At 41.7% G+C, this 18730-nt stretch overlaps 1 long non-coding RNA gene across 1 annotated transcript in view; it reads left to right on the top strand.

The window, feature by feature from the left end:
• The window catches only part of LOC124719928, a 39881-nt gene extending 22239 nt beyond the window's left edge, over positions 1–17642 (top strand). Inside the window, exons 2-3 of the long non-coding RNA XR_007006020.1 lie at positions 8621–8757; positions 17063–17642. This is a non-coding gene — a long non-coding RNA (uncharacterized LOC124719928). The remainder of the gene's footprint in view (positions 1–8620; positions 8758–17062) is intronic.
• The last annotated feature ends 1088 nt before the right edge of the window (positions 17643–18730 follow it).

The following is an 18730-nucleotide window of genomic DNA, read 5'->3' as shown; positions in this document are numbered from 1 at the left end:
AAAGAATATCGATATAAACAGGTGATAATTTGTCACCGATGTATCTTCATCGAAAGGGCAATATAGAATGCCGATATTTTTGTTATGTTTTTCACAAATCTCGATAAATACGACTGTGGGAACTTTAATAGTGGCATCTATTTATTTACAGATCGTACAAAATAGATGTGTGTTTCAAAGTTTCTACAGACCTTCAAAGTAGTCACAAGCATTGTGTATAGCACGTTGCCAGCGACGTGGAAGTCGTAGGATACTCTTAGCAGTGTCAGTTGTGTTGGAAGTTCGAGCGGCACGGTTTATTGGCCGACGAATTTGTAGCAGTTTGAAGCGAATGCCGTGAAGTGTTCCCTTCAGGTTAGAAATAGAGTTGAACTCACGAGGGCTTAAGTCACAGAAGTGCAGTAGATGGTATAGCACTTAGCAGCCCCATCAGTCAGACAAATCAGTAACAGCTTGCACTGTACGTGCTGGAGCATTGTCCTGCAAAATGATGGTCGGGCCCTGCAGAAAGTGTCATCACTTCTGTCCCTTCATTTTTGGAACACAACCTACGGCCAGGATACAGATAGAAGTGATGACACTTTCTGCAGGACCTGGCCATCATTTTCAGGACAATGCTCAAGCACGCTGCCTGGGGTGGCCGAGCGGTTCTAGGCGCTACAGTCTGGAACCGCGCGACCGCTACGGTCGCAGGTTCGAATCCTCCCTCGGGCATGGATGTGTGTGATGTCCTTAGGTTAGTTAGGTTTAAGTAGTTCAAAGTTATAGGGGACTGATGACCTCAGAAGTTAGTCGCATAGTTCTCAAGAGGTATTTGAACCATAAAACTCGTGATATTTTTAAAAATATGAAACTTACTTGTCATGAAATCAAAATGTGGTGATAGAAGGTAGTTCTTTAAAATACTGCGATTGACCTGTATCGTCAATCGGGAAAAGATATCGTGGTGTTGTATTTGTCTTGTGATCTACAACATTTGCCAAGTGTTGCTTGACGCACATCTGCCTGTGGCTTACACAGCTATTGAGGAAGGGCAAAGGGCTGCCCAACTGTCGCTGTTTTTCAGAATCGTCCGCAATGGAGCCAGTTGAGCTGTTTAGAGTGTCTGCTGCCATGGAACTGGATGCCCGAGACGCTGGAAACAGACACGTGGATGGTGGCGCACGGGTACATACTGTTTACCCGACTGCCCTACGCCGGCTGCGATGTTTCGGCACGACAGGCTGGAGGTCGGCAGCCTATCGTGCCGGAACATTGCGGCTGTCACGGGGCACCTCTCCGTGCTGACTAGCACGCGCTGCGCCCACATGGCTGAGGCACACTCTTCTGACGTATCGACTTGTGACGTCTGTGGTACAGCTTGCGGCTGCACATCTGATTGATGATGTATCTCTTAATTTAGATCATACACTGAAGTGCCAAAGAAACTGGTATAGGCATGTGTATTCAAATACAGAGATGTGTAAACAGAAAGAATATGGTGTGGTGGTTGGCAACGGCTATCTAAGACAACAAGTGTCTGGCGCACTTGTTAGATCAGTCATCAGGATTTGTTAGTTTCAACGTGGTGTTACAGTCGGCCCACGAGCGATAGGGGACAGCATATCGGAGGTAGCGATGAGGTGGGCATTTTCCCGTACGACCGTTTCATCAGTGCACCGTGAATATCAGGAATCCGGTAAAACATCAAAACTGACATCTCTGTGGCCGGAAGAAAGAACCTGCAAGAATGGGACCAACGACGACTGAAGAGAATCGTTCAACGTGACAGGAGTGCAACGCTTCTGCAAATTGCTGCAGATTTCAATGCAAGGTCATGAACAAGTGTCAGTATGCAGACCATTCTGTGAAACATTGATACGGGCTTTCAGAGCCGAAGGCAAACTCGTGTACCCTTGATGACTGCACGACGCAAAGCTTTACGCCTCGCCTGGGGCCATCAACACCGACATTGGGCTGTTGTTGACTGGAAACGTGGGGGCTCAGACGAGTGTCCCCTCAAATTGTATCGAGTGGATGGACGTGTACCGGTATGGAGTCAACCTCACAAATCCATGGACCCTGCGTGTCAGCAGGGGACTGTTCAAGCTGGTGGAGATTCAATAATGGTGCAGCGCCTGAGCAGTTTGGATGATGCGGGACCCCTGATGCATCTAAATATGATTCTGAAAGGGTGACAAGTACGTAAGCGTCCCGTCTGATCACTTGCATCCTTTCATGTCCATTGCGCATTCTGATGGCCAGTTCCAGCAGGACAATGCGACACCCCACACGTCCTGCATTGCTAGTGTGGCTCCAGGAACACACTGCTGAGCTTAAACACTTTGGCTGGCCACCAAACTCCACAGATATGAACATTATTGAGCATACCTGTGATGCGCTGCAACGCGCTGTTCAGAAGAGACCTCCACCCCTTGTACTCTTACTGATTTATGGACAGCCCTGCAGGAGTCGTGGAGTCATTTCCCTCCAGAACTACTTCTGACATTAGTCGAGTCCATGCCACGTCATGTTGCTGCACTTCAGGATGCTTGTGGAGGTCCTACACGATATTAGGCAGGTGTACCAGTTTCTTTGACTCCTCAGTGCACAACAATTAAGGGGGGGGTAGGACGTCAGACCGGCCGACTTGGAGCAGGAGACGCACCACAGGACATTTTATTTTCTACTGTCTATACTTGTAGAAATAAACTCATAAAACTTTGTCAGCATGACCAGGAAGGATTTAGGATTCACACTCATAGCAGTGGAAGGGCAAAAACATACCAAAATTTTTTTAGATATGAAATTTCATCATTTTTTCACTTACTGTGGGCTGCATTTGTTGCTATAGGTACATTTTTCTTCACAAGTGAGAGAGATTCTTTGATGAATTTTGCACAGCATACAAACCATACTTACAGGTGTATGAAACTCTAGAATTTTCCAAATCTATTAAAAACTGTGGTAAAAATTGAGATAATTAACTACAAAATTTGAATTTTTTTTCTAAACATGAAGTTTAAAACGTAACAGCTCATTCATTTTTTCATAAATCAAATAGATTCTAGAGTTTGACACCTGTAAGTATGGTTTGTATGCTGTGCAAAATTCATCTAACAGTCTCTCTTACTTAAGAAGAAAAGTGTACCTGCAGCAACAAATGCACCCAATAGTAAGTGAAAAAATATTTCACATGTAAAAAAATTTTGTTATGTTTTTGAACTTCCGCTGCTACGAGTGTGAATACTGAGTCCTTCCTGGTCATGCTGACAAAGTTTTATGAATTTACTTGTTAAAGTATAGACAGTCGAAATTAAAATGTCCTGTGGTGCCTCTCCTGCTCCAAGTCGGCCCATTTGACGTCCTACCCTCTTTAAGGGCAAAGCGCTGCCCACTTGTCATTGTGTTTCAGAATCATCCACAATGGAAGATGTTGAGAAGGTTAAAGGGTGTCTGCTGCTGCGGAATTGGGCACCCCTCTGGACGCCTGGGACGCTGGAAGCAGGAGTCACGTGACTGATGGCGCACCGAAGAGCCCTGTGGCGGCGGCGATGTTCCGACACGACAGCCTGGAAGTGAGCAGTGTGTCGTGTCTGAACATCGCCACCGACACGGGGCACCCCTTCGTGCTGAATTCCACACACTGACCCCACACAGCTGAGGCAGACTCTTCTGGTATCTGGGCTTGTCCCGTCTGTGGTACAGTCTATTATGATGCTCCATCTTACTGATGATATTTTATATAGTGTTGTTTGAAGATGAATGCGGATGTTCTGCGTGGTTCAGTTGTGCGGGTACTGAGGCGTAGCGCCGTATACCGATCCTGTCTTGAAGGCGGTTAAGCGGGAGATGTGTCTCAGAGCTGGACAGATGGTGACTCGAGATTGGACGCGCACGTAGACTATGTATCAGCCGATAGAGGAGAGTATTGGATAGGGGACTGATTTAGTTTCGATTGTGCCCAGTAGAGTGCACTGAAGTAATAGAATGTTTTTCATAAACTGTTCTAGTATTTTCATAAAGTGTTATGTCTTTTTTTTTGTATGTAAAATTCGATGTTATTCAATCTGTATATTGAGCAAGCAGTAAAGGAAACAAAATTCGGAGTAGGTATTAAAATTCATGGAGAAGAAATAAAAACTTCGAGGTTTGCCGATGACATTGTAATTCTGTCAGACAGCAAAGTACTTGGAAAAGCAGTTGAACGGAATGGACAGTGTCTTGAAAGGAGGATATAAGATGAACATGAACAAAAACAAAACGTAGATAATGGAATGTAGTCAAATTAAATCGGGGGATGCTGAGGGAATTAGATTAGGAAATGAGACACTTAAAGCAGTAAAGGAGTTTCGCTATTTAGGGAGTAAAATAACTGATGATGGTTGAAGTACAGAGGATATAAAATGTAGACTGGCAATGGCAAGGAAAGCGTTTCTGAAGAAGAGAAATTTGTTAACATCGAGTATAGATTTGTCAGGAAGTCGTTTCTGAAAGTATTTGTATGGAGTGTAGCCATGTATGGAAGTGAAACATGGACGATAAATAGTTTGGACGAGAAGAGAATAGAAGCTTCCGAAATGTGGTGCTACAGAAGAATGCTGAATAGTAGATGGGTCGATCACATAACTAATGAGGTATTGAACAGAATTGGGGAGAAGAGGAGTTTGTGGGACAGCCTGAGTAGAAGGGACCGGGTGGTAGGACAGGTTCTGAGGCATCAAGGGATCACAAATTTAGCGTTGAGGGTAGCGTGGAGGGTAAAAATCGTAGAGGGAGACCAAGAGATGAATACACTAAGCAGATTGAGAAGGATATAGGTTGCAGTAAGTACTGGGAGATGAAGAAGCTTGCACAGGATAGGGTAGCATGGAGAGCTGCATCAAACCAGTCTCAGGACTGAAGACAACAACAACAGATGTTAAACAGTAAACTATTGCAGCAGTAGTTGTTTGCTTGCGACCTATTAATGAGAGTTATCAAACGTTAAAAACAATAGTGCACTGGCCATATAACTGTGTATAGTGGGGGCTGTGAACAGCGAAAGTAAAGAACTGTTAAGCGCAAGTGTGCACCTGTCGGCTAAATCATTTAAAGTAGTCAGTGTTGAGCTTCCACACCCCATTATTCAGCCACTGTCACAACGCAATACGAAGACACAGAGGACAATCAACGAGGAAATAAAGCAGACGAACGTCACATGTTGACGTTTCTGGCTTTTGTATGGTTTAGATTGGTTTGGTTCTTCGGTCGTTAGAAGACTCGAAGCTGACAACTTGGTATAACTTGGACAGAATGTGGTGTATCTCATGCCCCCCTCCCCACCCTCCCCCCCTCCCCCCCTGCCTCCCCCGCTTTCCACACTTTGAGTTTTTCTCCTTTAAACCCCCTATACTGGGAACGAGTTGTAGAAGTACTGTATCGGGTTTTGTTTATCGGAAGAGTCGCAATTTCCTGCCTGCTGTATACTCACTACTTGATAAGGTCTTGAGCATAAAGCTCTGTTCCTGTACCTAGGTAAAAACTAATTTTTGCTTCCAGTATTAGGGTTATGAATCACTGTAGCATCTAACCACAAATGCCACTGAGAACATGCACAGGCATATTATATACTACTGTGACTGACTGTAAAGTGTACGGCACATAATATTTATAATTGATAAATATTTCACACACACACACACACACACACACACACACACACACACACAAAACCACTTTATTAGTCTACAATGAAAATTTTTTTGTCCGAAAATGCACTCGATATTATCAACTTTGTAAATAGAATCACTTCACTCCTTAGTTAATACTGATCGTTTTTTACCTTTTTTGTTTGAAGACTAGTGGCATGCTGAAAAACGTTTAATTTGGGTTTCTATAATCTCAGGGAAATTACTCTCCCCTCGCCTCGTGAGAAAATTCAGAATACTTTCAATATCATGGGTATTGCTTTGGCAATATAAGAAAAAAATGTAGTAAAGCAAAATGTGGAACAGTTACAAATTGGGGATTGATGATCATTACTATGAAATGAAAGCAGAAATGCCAAATTAAACAATTACTATTTAACGAAAGAAGCTTTTTATACAGACATCTAACATCTCGTGTATTAACTTTTTAATTTTGGACATAAGGAATTTTTGCGGTATTCGGCGAAATACGTAGAAATTACAATAATCTTAACCCGACTCTTTAGTGAAAGAAAAAAGTATTCACAGTAAAGTCATATCAGTAATTGCAATTGGCGATAATAATGGCACAATTAAACAAATTCCTGACAGGAATACAATTTCAGTTCATTTGAACAAAATGGAAGAAAATAGGAGTCTGATAGCGTAAGGTGCTGTCGGAAAGGCGCGCGACTAGAGGAGGAGAGAGAGAAGATGAGCGTGCATTCTTATATGGAACAAAATACAGATGATGTTACGCCGCTCTCATTATCCTGGGAGTACATATTCGCCGACTTGCAGCGCAGTTCATTGACTCAGTGGTTAAATTATATCTTTAACTCTTGATATTTCGATAGGAAAGGTAAATGGTATGTTTATTAAGTCGCAGGCAGGGCACAATATTACAAGTAGCTGTTCAGGATCTGATTTTCCAGTTTTCGTTCGCGTTTCTGTGTTATATTGGGCTCTACGTTGGTAATTACAATGAATCAGTTCTAACAGTGTTTCACAACTAGAGACCATCATCTCTTGATGTTCCTTGTTCAATGAACAACAGACAAGAAACGTGAAGAGGAACGTCTTTCCACTTGTCAATACTGCAACTGTGGCCTAGTTAAGCAATTGATTTCAAAATTATCAACTAATGTAACGGCTGATATTCACGTATAATAAGAAGAGTTGTTTGTGTGGAACATGTACATAGAAGATTTACCTGGAAATCTGTGCTGCACTGGGTTTAAATGTTAAATCGCACACATCGAGAGAACCAGTCAAAGAACTGGTCCATGGATTACAGGAATACTATTACCAATCAGGCCTCAGAGATGAGTGGAAGTTCTGAGTTAATGACGTAGAGAACTCGCACCACTTGCAAGGACGACCCGCTCGTGTTCCAGTATGAGCGATAAAACACAGAAACGCAGAAGTATTTGTTTCTTAAGCATTTTTTATTGCAGTATAAACTGCCTATCTACAAAGTGATAGCGTGAAAAAACGAACAGTTGAAGCAATGCTTATTTAATTTCTTGTTGATGATACCAGCACCTCACAGCACAACAACAGCGTGAAGGAGATTACACTTTTTGCTGAACAGATATTGTAATTATGAGTTGATCTTTGATAGTTTCTTTTTAGATTCGTGACATATTTTTGGGCATGGTGGGTGGCAGGGATCTGTGACCATAGTGTGCTGCAGTTGTGCACATTACCAATTGTTTTATAACTTCTCCATCGTATGTAAGAAAAATGTATCCAACGGAGAACTCTGGCTATGATATAAGGCAATAATGCAGCCATTAACTGGACTCATCTGGGCATTCTCAAAGAAAACAAAACTGAAAATACGTTCAGTATTAGTGTGTAAAAGTTAAGTAATGCAAACACCAGGATTTTAAAAAGGAAGCTATTTGATGGACCTCAGCAACTGCACTCGAAATGCATGGGTTAATGCTGCAAGATGATTCTGGGAGTACCACATGTTTTTGGCACCGAAAATGATACATTTTTGTTTTTGAGGTCCTTGCATGTAATCGTTACAGCCTGGTGTGCGCATGTATGTACCAGTTCACAGCAGTCATGATTGATTCAAGAACAGGTAATATGTTGGAAGTTCATTTGCTTAATAGCCAAGTAAAGTGTGTGGTGCTCTTATGACTGAATCAAACATTTGGGGAGGGCAGTGACTTTTGATTGAAACAAAATAATTACAATAAGTGAAGATATTCCCTTTTCGTTATAGGAACTGTAATTCGGAATTTCTTGATCCAGAATTAGAGCTTGCAATGAACAAATTGTATCGTGAAAGCTATCCTGTAATCATAATCTCAGATGCTGTAATTGTAAGAGATCAGATGGAAAACAGTAGCGTGTATATTGGTTGAATCGCTGGCACTTTCTCTGTTAGTGGCTCAACATTCCGTCTTAAACATTGGTGGATGTTGCCCTGTTGGAATGTCAGGAGTGCTCAGGAGAACTTGCGGTCTGACTGTGGCATCTTCCCCCAGCTAACGTTTCACAGTGAGGCAGCTCGGACTTTACTAACAGATTGTCAGCTGACTGTGTGAGTCAACTCCTGTAAGTCAACCTAGAGGACTAGTTGTTAACTTGTTGTTTTCAAAATCAGAACAGAAAACTGTTTACCAAAGTGGAACAATAGTTGCTTCTCGCCCACTAGTTTTTGTTTTATTGTGCGAGGTCTCAATTTTAAATGACACACCGATCGAGGAACATTGCACAGACGAATGAAATTGAGGAACTGATGTTTTCACCCATTTTAGGGCTTGTTGTGTAGATGGAACATAAAGGATATTCTTTAAAATTTTATTGTTGTGAATTTGCTGCTCTTCGCTGGTGACATCAATTTGATACAGGGAATATACCAAGGTGGTGCAGTGAACAGCATTAGTGAAGTGCCCATAGTGTTCGCAGATTCTAGAAAGGGCAGCGGGCTACTCTGTGATCCCATGTTTCAGAATCACCTGCAGTGGAACTAGTTCAGGAGAGCGCAGCCGTAGACGTGGGCACCCACCAAGTGATGGCCTTACAGGACTGGTCTGACGCAGTGTGTGTTGAAGAGCTGAAAGCTTACTGAGCCATCAGCAGAAACCAGGTAAGCACGGGACAAGCTGTTCATTTCCCAGCTCTAAGTACGAATATGCTCTATAGTGTACAACACTCAGTACATTCAGTCGTGCTTCCCTCTGGGTCTCCTTAATGAAGCTTGTGCTGTCAAATTTATATTTATTAATAGCTGCAGAAGCGTTATGCAGGTACGAGGGTTGATCCAAAAGTAAAGTTCCAGCCACATGAGGGTGCTAGGCAAAGTCTGTCAACACAACACCACACTGCACGTGACTGTTTCCCCCACTCTAAATTCCACCCAAACGCGCTTTGCTGCACTGCGCTGCCCAGTATTGGCTCGGCAGTAGTCTACGATGGAGGTGCCATTGTTTATCCCACTGAGTATGAGATTCGTTGTGTAATTTGGTTTTTGCACGCAAAAGATGCTCCACGCATGGATACTCGTCAGTTGACCCTAGTGTATCGCGACAAGTGTGTGTTCATTGACATGTCCGAAAATGGCGAAGAGAGTTCAGTGCCACTCGGTCCACCATCAAGAACAGAGTAGAACCCCTTCAGTTTTGGAGGTGGTTATAGAGATGGTCCAACCTGAGGTGCTTCAAAATAGGAGCAGCGCCGTCTGTGAACATGTTTCTCGGATTCCTGGGAGCTCTTATGGTACAGTTGAAAGAGCTTTAAAGAAAAAATTGGGGTATCACAGATATTTCGCTTGATGGGTACTGTGTATACTGAAAGCAGAACACAAGAGAAAACGCCTTCACTGTTCTCGCCAGTGTTTTCAAATGTTTCATGAAGATAGGGAAGAATTGTTGGACTCCAATGCTTCAGGAGACGAAATGCGAGTCTTCAATTTCACTCCCGAAACGAAAGAAAAATGGCGTCACTCAGGATCACCAGTCGCAAAGAAGTTTAAACTAACTACTCCTGCTTGCAAAGTCATGACCACTGCGTTTTGGGATCATAAGGGGATACTGGTGTAGGGCGCACTCAGCCATTGTGAGGCAAGCTGAGGAGTTACTTGGTTGAGAAGCTGCAGCTCTGATCCAGTGACACCTTGATGACAGGGTGGCAGTTCAGTTATTGTGAAACACTGGAAAATCAGGCGAGCTATCCAGAACCACCAAAGGACAACTCACAGAAGTGTAACGCCGCTTCACGGTAACGCCCGACCTCACGTCTCCCACCAAACCCAGGAACTTCTGAAAAACTTCGGCTGGACTTCGTGCCCCACCCATTGTGCCAAGTGATTGTCATTCATTCCCCAAGTCAGAGGAACACTTGGGGGCCAGCTCTCTTGGAGCAACGATGAAGTCAAAGAAGAGGTGACACGCTTTTTCAGTGGGTTGGCGGCAGAGTTCTGTGACATGGGCACACAGGAATTAGAGCACCACCTACAAAAATGCATATGAAATGATGGCGATTATATTCTTCTTTCCAACATTGTGAATTTCTGTGAGAATAAACAATGTTGTCTACTTACAAAAATAAAGGGAATCTCGCTTCTGGATCAATCCTTGTAACTTACAATTGCTTTGAGTACCTTCCTATTAGACCTTAATCATATATATAAACAGAACTGCTTTCAACTGTTGTTTTTAGTCAATGCATCCTTATTTGCAGTGACAATTTGTTTTAAACTGAATGTGTACAAGAAGTTCTTACATAGATTTTTGTATCAAATGTCTGCACAAAGGACACACAAGACATCGCTGCCCACATCATTGGACAGAGTGATGTCTGTAGTTTGCAGCCAAGGGTGGCTAGTGATCAGGTCCTGTTGTATGCACACTGCAGGTTGCTGTAAGCCTATAGTGTTTAAATTTGCTTAGTGTCTCTGTACCATGTATAAAGGGCTTCATACAGCATAAAGGGAAGATGAGATGAAGATAGTGTGTCACTCACAACTGACATATGGAACAATGTGCCATGTTGCAGCATGGTGCATGGAGGGCAACAAAATATTTACAATTTCCCAATTCTGATGTTGCCATGCAGTAAATATTGATCTGTGGAAACTTCAGATGTATCAAAGCAGACAGAGTAACCACAGTTGCTATATCAGTACTATAGCTTTTGTGTTGCCTAGTTGTCTTTTACTTTCTCAGTACAGTTATGCAATATACTAGAAAATTTAACACACACATTCTTTGCTTGTCTCCAAGAAGTACAGGGGAGGTTCTCTGTCAGAATTTACATGGAAGATGTCGAGAAAACAAGGTGACATAGACATCTGTGCTCCAGTGTGTGGTTGCCTGCTCCTCATACACCCTGCAACCATAGGATGACAACCAGTCCTCATGGCAGCTCAGAATGGTCCTCCACAATGCTAAGTCATCTTGTCTATTTTTCTTCTGTACCATTTTCGGCCATAATACATGCAGTGCTTGGCTACACTGCCTTCTGTGATGCACAGAGAAGGGATGTAGTAGTCAACATACTTTAGTTTCATCCTTGATGAAAAAGCATCAAATATGTCTGCCTGTCTTATGTAGGGTTCTCTATGGCTTTACTAAAAACTGTCCAGTGAATGCCACACAATATTTCCTTCTATGGTACAGTCACTACCCTTCCCTATTTTCTCTCTTGCTATTGATATTCCATCTATGATAACTTCAATAACAGAGATGTTCACATCCAGCTTTCCTTTGTTACACACCAACTTACAGTTGCACGATATCTCATGCCAGTCTAGTAGCAAATAACACTTACAAATTATCATTCATTTTTAAGTAGACTTAAATATTTACGTAACACCTTATATGCTTCTAACATACTGAAAACCTTTCTTTACTGTAATATTGTCTACACCTCTTAGTCCATTTGTAATTTACTTACGACCTGTACTGTAAACCATTCAGTCAGATTTCCTCTTATTCAGTGTAGATTCCATGGCTGAAAAAAGGATACTGCTAGAGCTCTACATTTCCTTGTAAAGAAATTATCTTGACACATTACACATTAAGGTATTTTTCTGCATTATGCCTGCCACATACTCGTTTTATATACTCTATCAAACGACACAGGTACTCGTGTTTTAAGCTTTTGATGTTAACCGTAGCAGTTGGATGTATTTGCATGTCCTGAAAATGCTCTTAATCAGACGCATCAGATCTTTTTCATATTACTGACTATCCTCTTCTTCATTACCTCATGGTTCACAAAGTGTTGGGTATTACTTGTCAATCAGCTTATTGTTACACTCATTTATCACAAATCTTCCCACTCACATCTTCATGTTCACATAAAGATTCATGTTGTATAAAATTAAGTCAGTGGCAACAATAAATGAAATATGAAAGTCAATGTCACGTCCAAAAAATTAAGAGACTGGGAGAGTGAGCATATGTATGTAAAACGAGTAGAATGCTGTAGTGGGGGGGAACGGATAAGGACAGAGTTGCGTGATAGTGTGAGAGTAATTAGAGAGGAGAAATAATCCAGGAGTTTAGCATTAAAGTTCTGCTACTAACAAAAAATACTCTGTTGGTGTAGAAAACCTGTTCTCCCACACATTCGCAGGATGTGGAGCACCTCATCTCCACGACCATAAGGTGGAGCTGCTGATATCACTGGTAACCACACCTAAGCAAAGCTAAGTCCTTACCCTCAATAGATGATGTATGTGGTAGTTTCAACAACACATTCAGTTGCTGAGTTCCCCGACTGACTTTGCTTTTAGTTCTTGTAGGCTGGTGGGAGGGCAGGGTGCAGATGTGACTGGATTGATAAGGCACTCAACAACTTCCTCCTCTATGCCCACCTCCTTTTGATCCTTGTCTAGCTGTTACCATCTATAGTTCCCTCTAATACCACAGAAGTCAGTTCCTTATGTTTTAACATGAGCCCTGTTATCCACTACCTTCTTCTCAGTTATTTCAATATGTTCTTTTCCTTAGCGATCACCTGGACAACATCCTTATTTCTTGGTTTATTATCCAATTTAATTTTCACCATCCTTCTATTGCACTACTTCTCAAATGCTTTGATTCTCTTCATTTCCACCTTTGACAATCCATAATTCATTTTATGAAACCCTGTACTCCAAACATACGTTCAGAGTTATTTCATCCTCAAATTAAAGCCAGTGTTTGATATCAGTAACCTTCCTTGCCTGTGCTAGTTTATTTCTTACTATCACCTTATTACTTGGTAATTTTGATTTTAAGGTAGCAGAATTCTTTTGCTTAGTCTACTTTTTAGTCCCTAATTCTAATATTTAGCATATCGCTGATATTATTTTCGCTACTCGTCATTATCTCCATCAATCTTTTGTCTATAAATAAAAATTCGGTGCTCATTTGGCTGTTAATGCCATTCAGTAGCCCTGGAAATTCTATGTCATTTTAGTTGGATAGCAATGTAATCAGTAAATCCTATCAATCTTCAGCCTCAACTTTAATCCTATTCCTGAAACTTTCATTTACTTTCACCATCAACTCTTCCATATGCAGTTAAAAATTGGAGAGAATGACAGCACTCCCATATTAGTCCCCTATTGATTCTTGTACATATTGTACATTGCATGTCTTTGCCTGTATCTTGTTTCTCTTGATCTGATATTTTCAAATATCTTTCACTGTTTTATCTTGTCGAAAACTTTTCCAAGTAGACAACTTCCATTACCAAGTCTTGAGTCTTCTGAAGTCTTGATTACCAGTAGCAACATCAGAATCAGCTTTCCTGAATCCACACTTATCATCCTCCAACAGGCCCACAGTTTCTTTTTTCCGTTCTTGGGTGTATTACTGTTGTCACCAGCTTGGATACACGAGCTGTTGCTCTCTTCTGAAGTTTCTGGTACATTTCTTACATTTCTGGCCCTGTAGAATCAACGCACCAACTTGAATAGCCATTGGGTTGCCAAGTATCCCAAAAATTTTAAAAACTGCAAAGGAATGCTATCTAGCCATTCTGCCTTGTTTGTACACAGGGTTTCCAAAGTTTTCTAATACTCTAAGTCTAGTAGTGAATCCCTTATGTTTTCCAAATCTATTTCATTTCTTCCTCCATCAAACAGTTTCTCTCCCATATAGAGGCCTTCAATACACTCTTCCCACTCACATGTGTATCACGGTAAATTCCTCCTCCATTTGTAATGTAGAAATCCTTAATTTAATTTCACCAAAGATTGTTTTGAATTGTCTATGTACTGAACCAGTCAGATGACCATTTCTTTTTAGATTTCTTATAATGTACCCTTCAACCATTTTACTTGATTTTTGTATTTTTTCTATTCATTTCATTCCTTTGTGATTTTTTTACTGCCATGTTCCTTTCTATTCTTGCATATTTTTCCTTCCTTCTTTCTTTCGTCAATAAGTTCAACTATTTATTGATTAGCAATGATTTTTGCTGTTACTTTCCTTGCACCTATATTTTTCTAATTTTTCTGATTGCCATTTTAAAAAAGTTTACTCCTGTTCAACTGAACTTTCTAGTATGGTATTCATTATCACATTACCCACAGTCTCAGTGAACTTCAACACACATTGTCATTCCTCAGCACTTCAGTATATTTAACTGAGCAATGTGGCACAGTGGTTAGAATGCTAAATTCACATTTTGTAGAATGACTATTCAAATTCGCAACTGAACATACACATTTCGGTTTTCTGTGATTTATGTAAATAGCTCCAGGCAAATGCTGGACAGTGCTTTTAAAACGTCATGGCAGATTCATTTTTCTCGCCCTCAAAACATTCTAAGCTTATGCTCCTTCTCTAATCACATTGATGTGAATGAGATGTAAAACGCAAATCATTCTTCCTTCCTTCCTTTCCTTCAGTATTCCTCTTATTTACACACTGATTCTTCATGGCAGTTCTCTTAAGCTTTATTGTACCCATCATCACTAAATTGCGATCCGAGTCAACATCTGTTTCTGGATATGACTTAAAATTTGATATCTGATTTTCAGTCACATGGCTGACCATGATGATATGATATCGAGCTGAAATCTTCCCATCTCTCCAGGCCTTTACAAAGTGTGTAACTCGACTTACTTGATTGCCTTATACTAGCGAAAACCACTGCGTTACAGAAGCACAATTATGAATGCACACAAAATGTAGATTTTCATATACGTCACCATGCTGAAAATAAGTTGGGAAGGAGAAGTGGGTTCCTCCAAAGGGACTGGTGTGGAGCCAAACAACTGTTACTTAACCCTGTAAGTGACATTGTTAAATATGTATAGCACTACAAACAACTGCAGTTACCATATACTAGTATAACTATTTTTCCTATTCATTGGTATGAATATTACCACTAAATAACTCTCTGTAGAACGGAGGTGGAAAGTGCAGTGACTATCACAGTGGACTCAAATTTGGGTTGGTGGTTCAAACCACCATCCTGATTTAGGTTTTTTGTGATTTCCCTAAGTCACTTAAGCAAATGCCAGGATTGTTCCTTCAAAAGTGGGAGACTGCTTTCGTTCCCCATTCTTCCCTAATCCAGGCTCTTGCTCTATCTCTAACGACCTCATTGTCAGTGAGATGTTAAACACTAGCCTATATAGATACACACACACACTCAAATGTGTGCACATGAAGTGGCATTGTTGCTCCATAGCTAAGTATCAGGTTCCACACACGAGTGTTCGATACACACACAACCCTATCATGATGTAACTTGAGTTTCTGCTAGGGTCAGTGCTATCTGTGTTTTAAAATGAAGTATCATCATTGTTACTATTCCGTGTCAGACGACAGGTCTGTGTGAACCAATGGACACCACAGACATGTAGAGGTGCACCAGCTCCACCATGACCTCACCTGGGGAAACACTATGGGGATCAAAAACATCTTCCAGGCTGTTCAATACTGTAGAATCATTCAAAATTCACATATGCTATATCACCATTGGACGGGAAAGATTAGGAAATGATTCATACAAATTATCAGAATGATAAGCTTTTTGATTGTATAAAATGTTTGTGTATGTAAATTTTTTCATTTCCTGCATGCAATTACTATTAGTTGGAACAGTATTAGCATTCCATGTGCATCAAACTTGTATAGAAACTGGAGTTTCTGGATGATGAAGTTAATTTATCTGTTGTAATAGCTCTGTCAGAATAGGAAAAGTGCTTTGTATTTATTTGTATTTAGCTTATAGAGAAATGGCACATGCAATGTAATATGAGAAAATAGGTACGGTGATGGTTGTGAGGTTGAAAACACAAGTGGTACTATTCATTTTTCGGTACATAAATCAGCACTGTGAAGTAGTGTGTGTTCAGAAAGTCAATGTTTGCTTTGTGGAAGATTTCTGATCACAATATAGTGCATGAAACATGAATTTTTGTCTCAGATTTTAGGATTTTTCGGTACATTATACATGTGGCAGCCACAAGAAGGTTAGGGGTGTGTGTGTGTGTGTGTGTGTGTGTGTGTGTGTGTGTGTGTGTGTGTGTGTGTGTGTGGGGGGGGGGGGGGGGGGGAGAGGAGAGAGAGAGAGAGAGAGAGAGAGAGAGAGAGAGAGTTAGTTTTTAAGTGAGGATTTGAAGAGAGGTGCACACTGTTATAGGGTTCAGTTTGACTATGTGCATGTGTGCCTGCATTCTCTTATACACACACACACACACACACACACTGAAATAGTACGTATGAGGAGAGGAAGGAAAAAGAAAGAATGAAGATTAGCATTTAATATCCCGTTGGCATCAATGTAATTAGAGGTGAAGCACCAGCTATGAATTTTTCAAGGATGGGGAAGAAAGTCGACTGCCCCTTCAAGGGAACCATTCCTGCACTAGCCTGGAGGTATTCACGAAAATAACAGCAAGCCTTAAATTGGATGGCTGGATGCATATTTGAAGCATTGTCTTCCCAAATGTGAGCCTGGTGACACATTGTTACAAAATCTGCCAGTAATTGAATGGAACATTTTTGCATTTTGTCAGGATAATGTACTCGTATTTAAATACTGAGAAATGGGATTTGTTTTATGTTACCTTTCGTAGGTTTGGGAGGGTTTCCTGCATACAGAGAACTAGCAATAGATGAACCATATAATTCAGTGGCAATAAACAATTGGTTAGCAGTAACATCCTGAGGTCAAAGGATCTTCACTTTGAAAACAAGTGTGAGAAAACTTGACAACTGAGTTTCTTCAGAAACTGCAAAAAAGGAATTTTTATTGGAAAGTCGATGAAGACTTTGATAAGGCGCTACCATAGTATGTCTGTGACCCACTTTATTGTGGAAAAGGGGATATAGTGGGCTTCTTCCTGAATAGGTGTGCAGTCAGAATTGTTTCACGTGTTGTAGTTTTCTCGGTAAGATAGGTATGTGTGTCGTAAAGCCTGAGAAATGTTCTGTTTTGCGCAGGAGACTTTCTGGTGAGGAGAGAGGCAGGAGGCTTGTCTAGGCAGCTGAAGACGGGGCAGTGCAGGAGCTGTGGACACTGCTGACAGCTGGAGCAGGTCTGTGGGCGAGGGGTGTGGACGAGATGACCGACCTGCACCGTGCAGCAGCCGACGGAGGCGGCGAAGCTGAAAGGTGTCCGGTGGGGGGTGGACGCCAGGGACTTCTGCACTGGGCCGAAGCGAATGGATACACAGCTGCGGAGCAGCAGCTGGTGCCGCCCTTTGCCGACACCGACGCCAGTCGTGTGGTCGGGTGGACGCCGTTGCATTATGCGGTATGGTATGGACATACAGGGGTGGCAACAGCGCTTCTCGTGGCAGGGGCTGTCGGGGAGACGAGGGATGACTAGAGGAGGAACACCGCACTGGACCTACCTGGGCAGTGCTGCAAACAGCAGCCTGTAGATATACTCTCACTGAGCTAATTGATCGACAAAGCTATGTGCAATAAAAATGAAATAATTTAACTGTGTCTACTTGTTAATTTAAATAAGGAATGCATTAAATACACCTACAGTCACTCATTTGTACTTACCTTTAAACAGGAATTATAAGCACTCTATTACCACTCCAGCAAAACTGAATCAAACTGTCCATTCGCATGAATGGACACAGGCAGACAGTGTTTGTTGGTAATGAGGATCACCCTGTGGCTAAACATGCCTCGGTGCACGGCCAGCACATCGTTAACACCGTCTGGGTTATCTGGATACTTCCCACTAACACCGAACTATCAGAACTCCGGAGATGGGAACTTGCCCTTCAATATATCCTCTCTTCCCGTTACCCACCAGGCCTCGACCTCCGCTAATTTCGTTGCCGCCGCTCGTACCTCACCTGTCATTCGACAACATCTCTGCCTCTGTACTTTCGCCTCGACTGACATCTGTGCACAAACTCTTGGCCTTTACATATGTCTGCTTGTGTGTGTGTGTGTGTGTGTGTGTGTGTGTGTGTGTGTGTGTGTGTGTGTGTGTGTGGTTGCACACACACACACACACACACACACACACACACACACACACACAGTGTATACCTGTCCTTTTTTCCCCCTAAGGTAAGTCTTTCCGCTTCCGGGATTGGAATGACTCCTTACCCTCTCCCGTAAAACCCACATCCTTTCGTCCTTCCCTCTTTCCTGATGAAGCAAGCGTGGGTTGCAAAAGCTTGAATTTTGTGTGTGTGTGTGTGTGTGTGTGTGTGTGTGTGTGTGTGTGTGTGTGTGTGTGTGTATCAACAAACCAACACTTTCGTTTGGTAAGTTACATCATCTTTGTTTTTAGATATATAAAACTGAATCATAGGTAGATATGAGTAAACTAATTTGAGTGTTAACAGACAACCTCTCCCTGAAGAAAAATGTCTCAAACATATATCTGCAGTAAACTTTGCAGAACTAAAAAAAGTCACTTCATTGCTGGTAAGGCCAACCACACTATTATGTCAACAGTGGAAAGTACAGTGTGAGTCAAAATGGACAATACAACTTTGAAATGATACAGGAAAGTGTTGAGACAACATACAGATACGGTAGATGTGTCTTTCTACTTGGTTTCATGAAACGAACTCTGCATCAAGACTGATTAATGTGACCACGATGGGACGGTTTGCTACCAGCAAGACTGTGCAG

This window comes from Schistocerca piceifrons, chromosome 11, assembly GCF_021461385.2.
Source record: "Schistocerca piceifrons isolate TAMUIC-IGC-003096 chromosome 11, iqSchPice1.1, whole genome shotgun sequence".
Classification (NCBI taxonomy): Eukaryota; Metazoa; Arthropoda; class Insecta; order Orthoptera; family Acrididae; genus Schistocerca; species Schistocerca piceifrons.
Note: the sequence above shows the minus strand (reverse complement) of the source record. Positions and strands in the feature narration are given on the sequence as shown.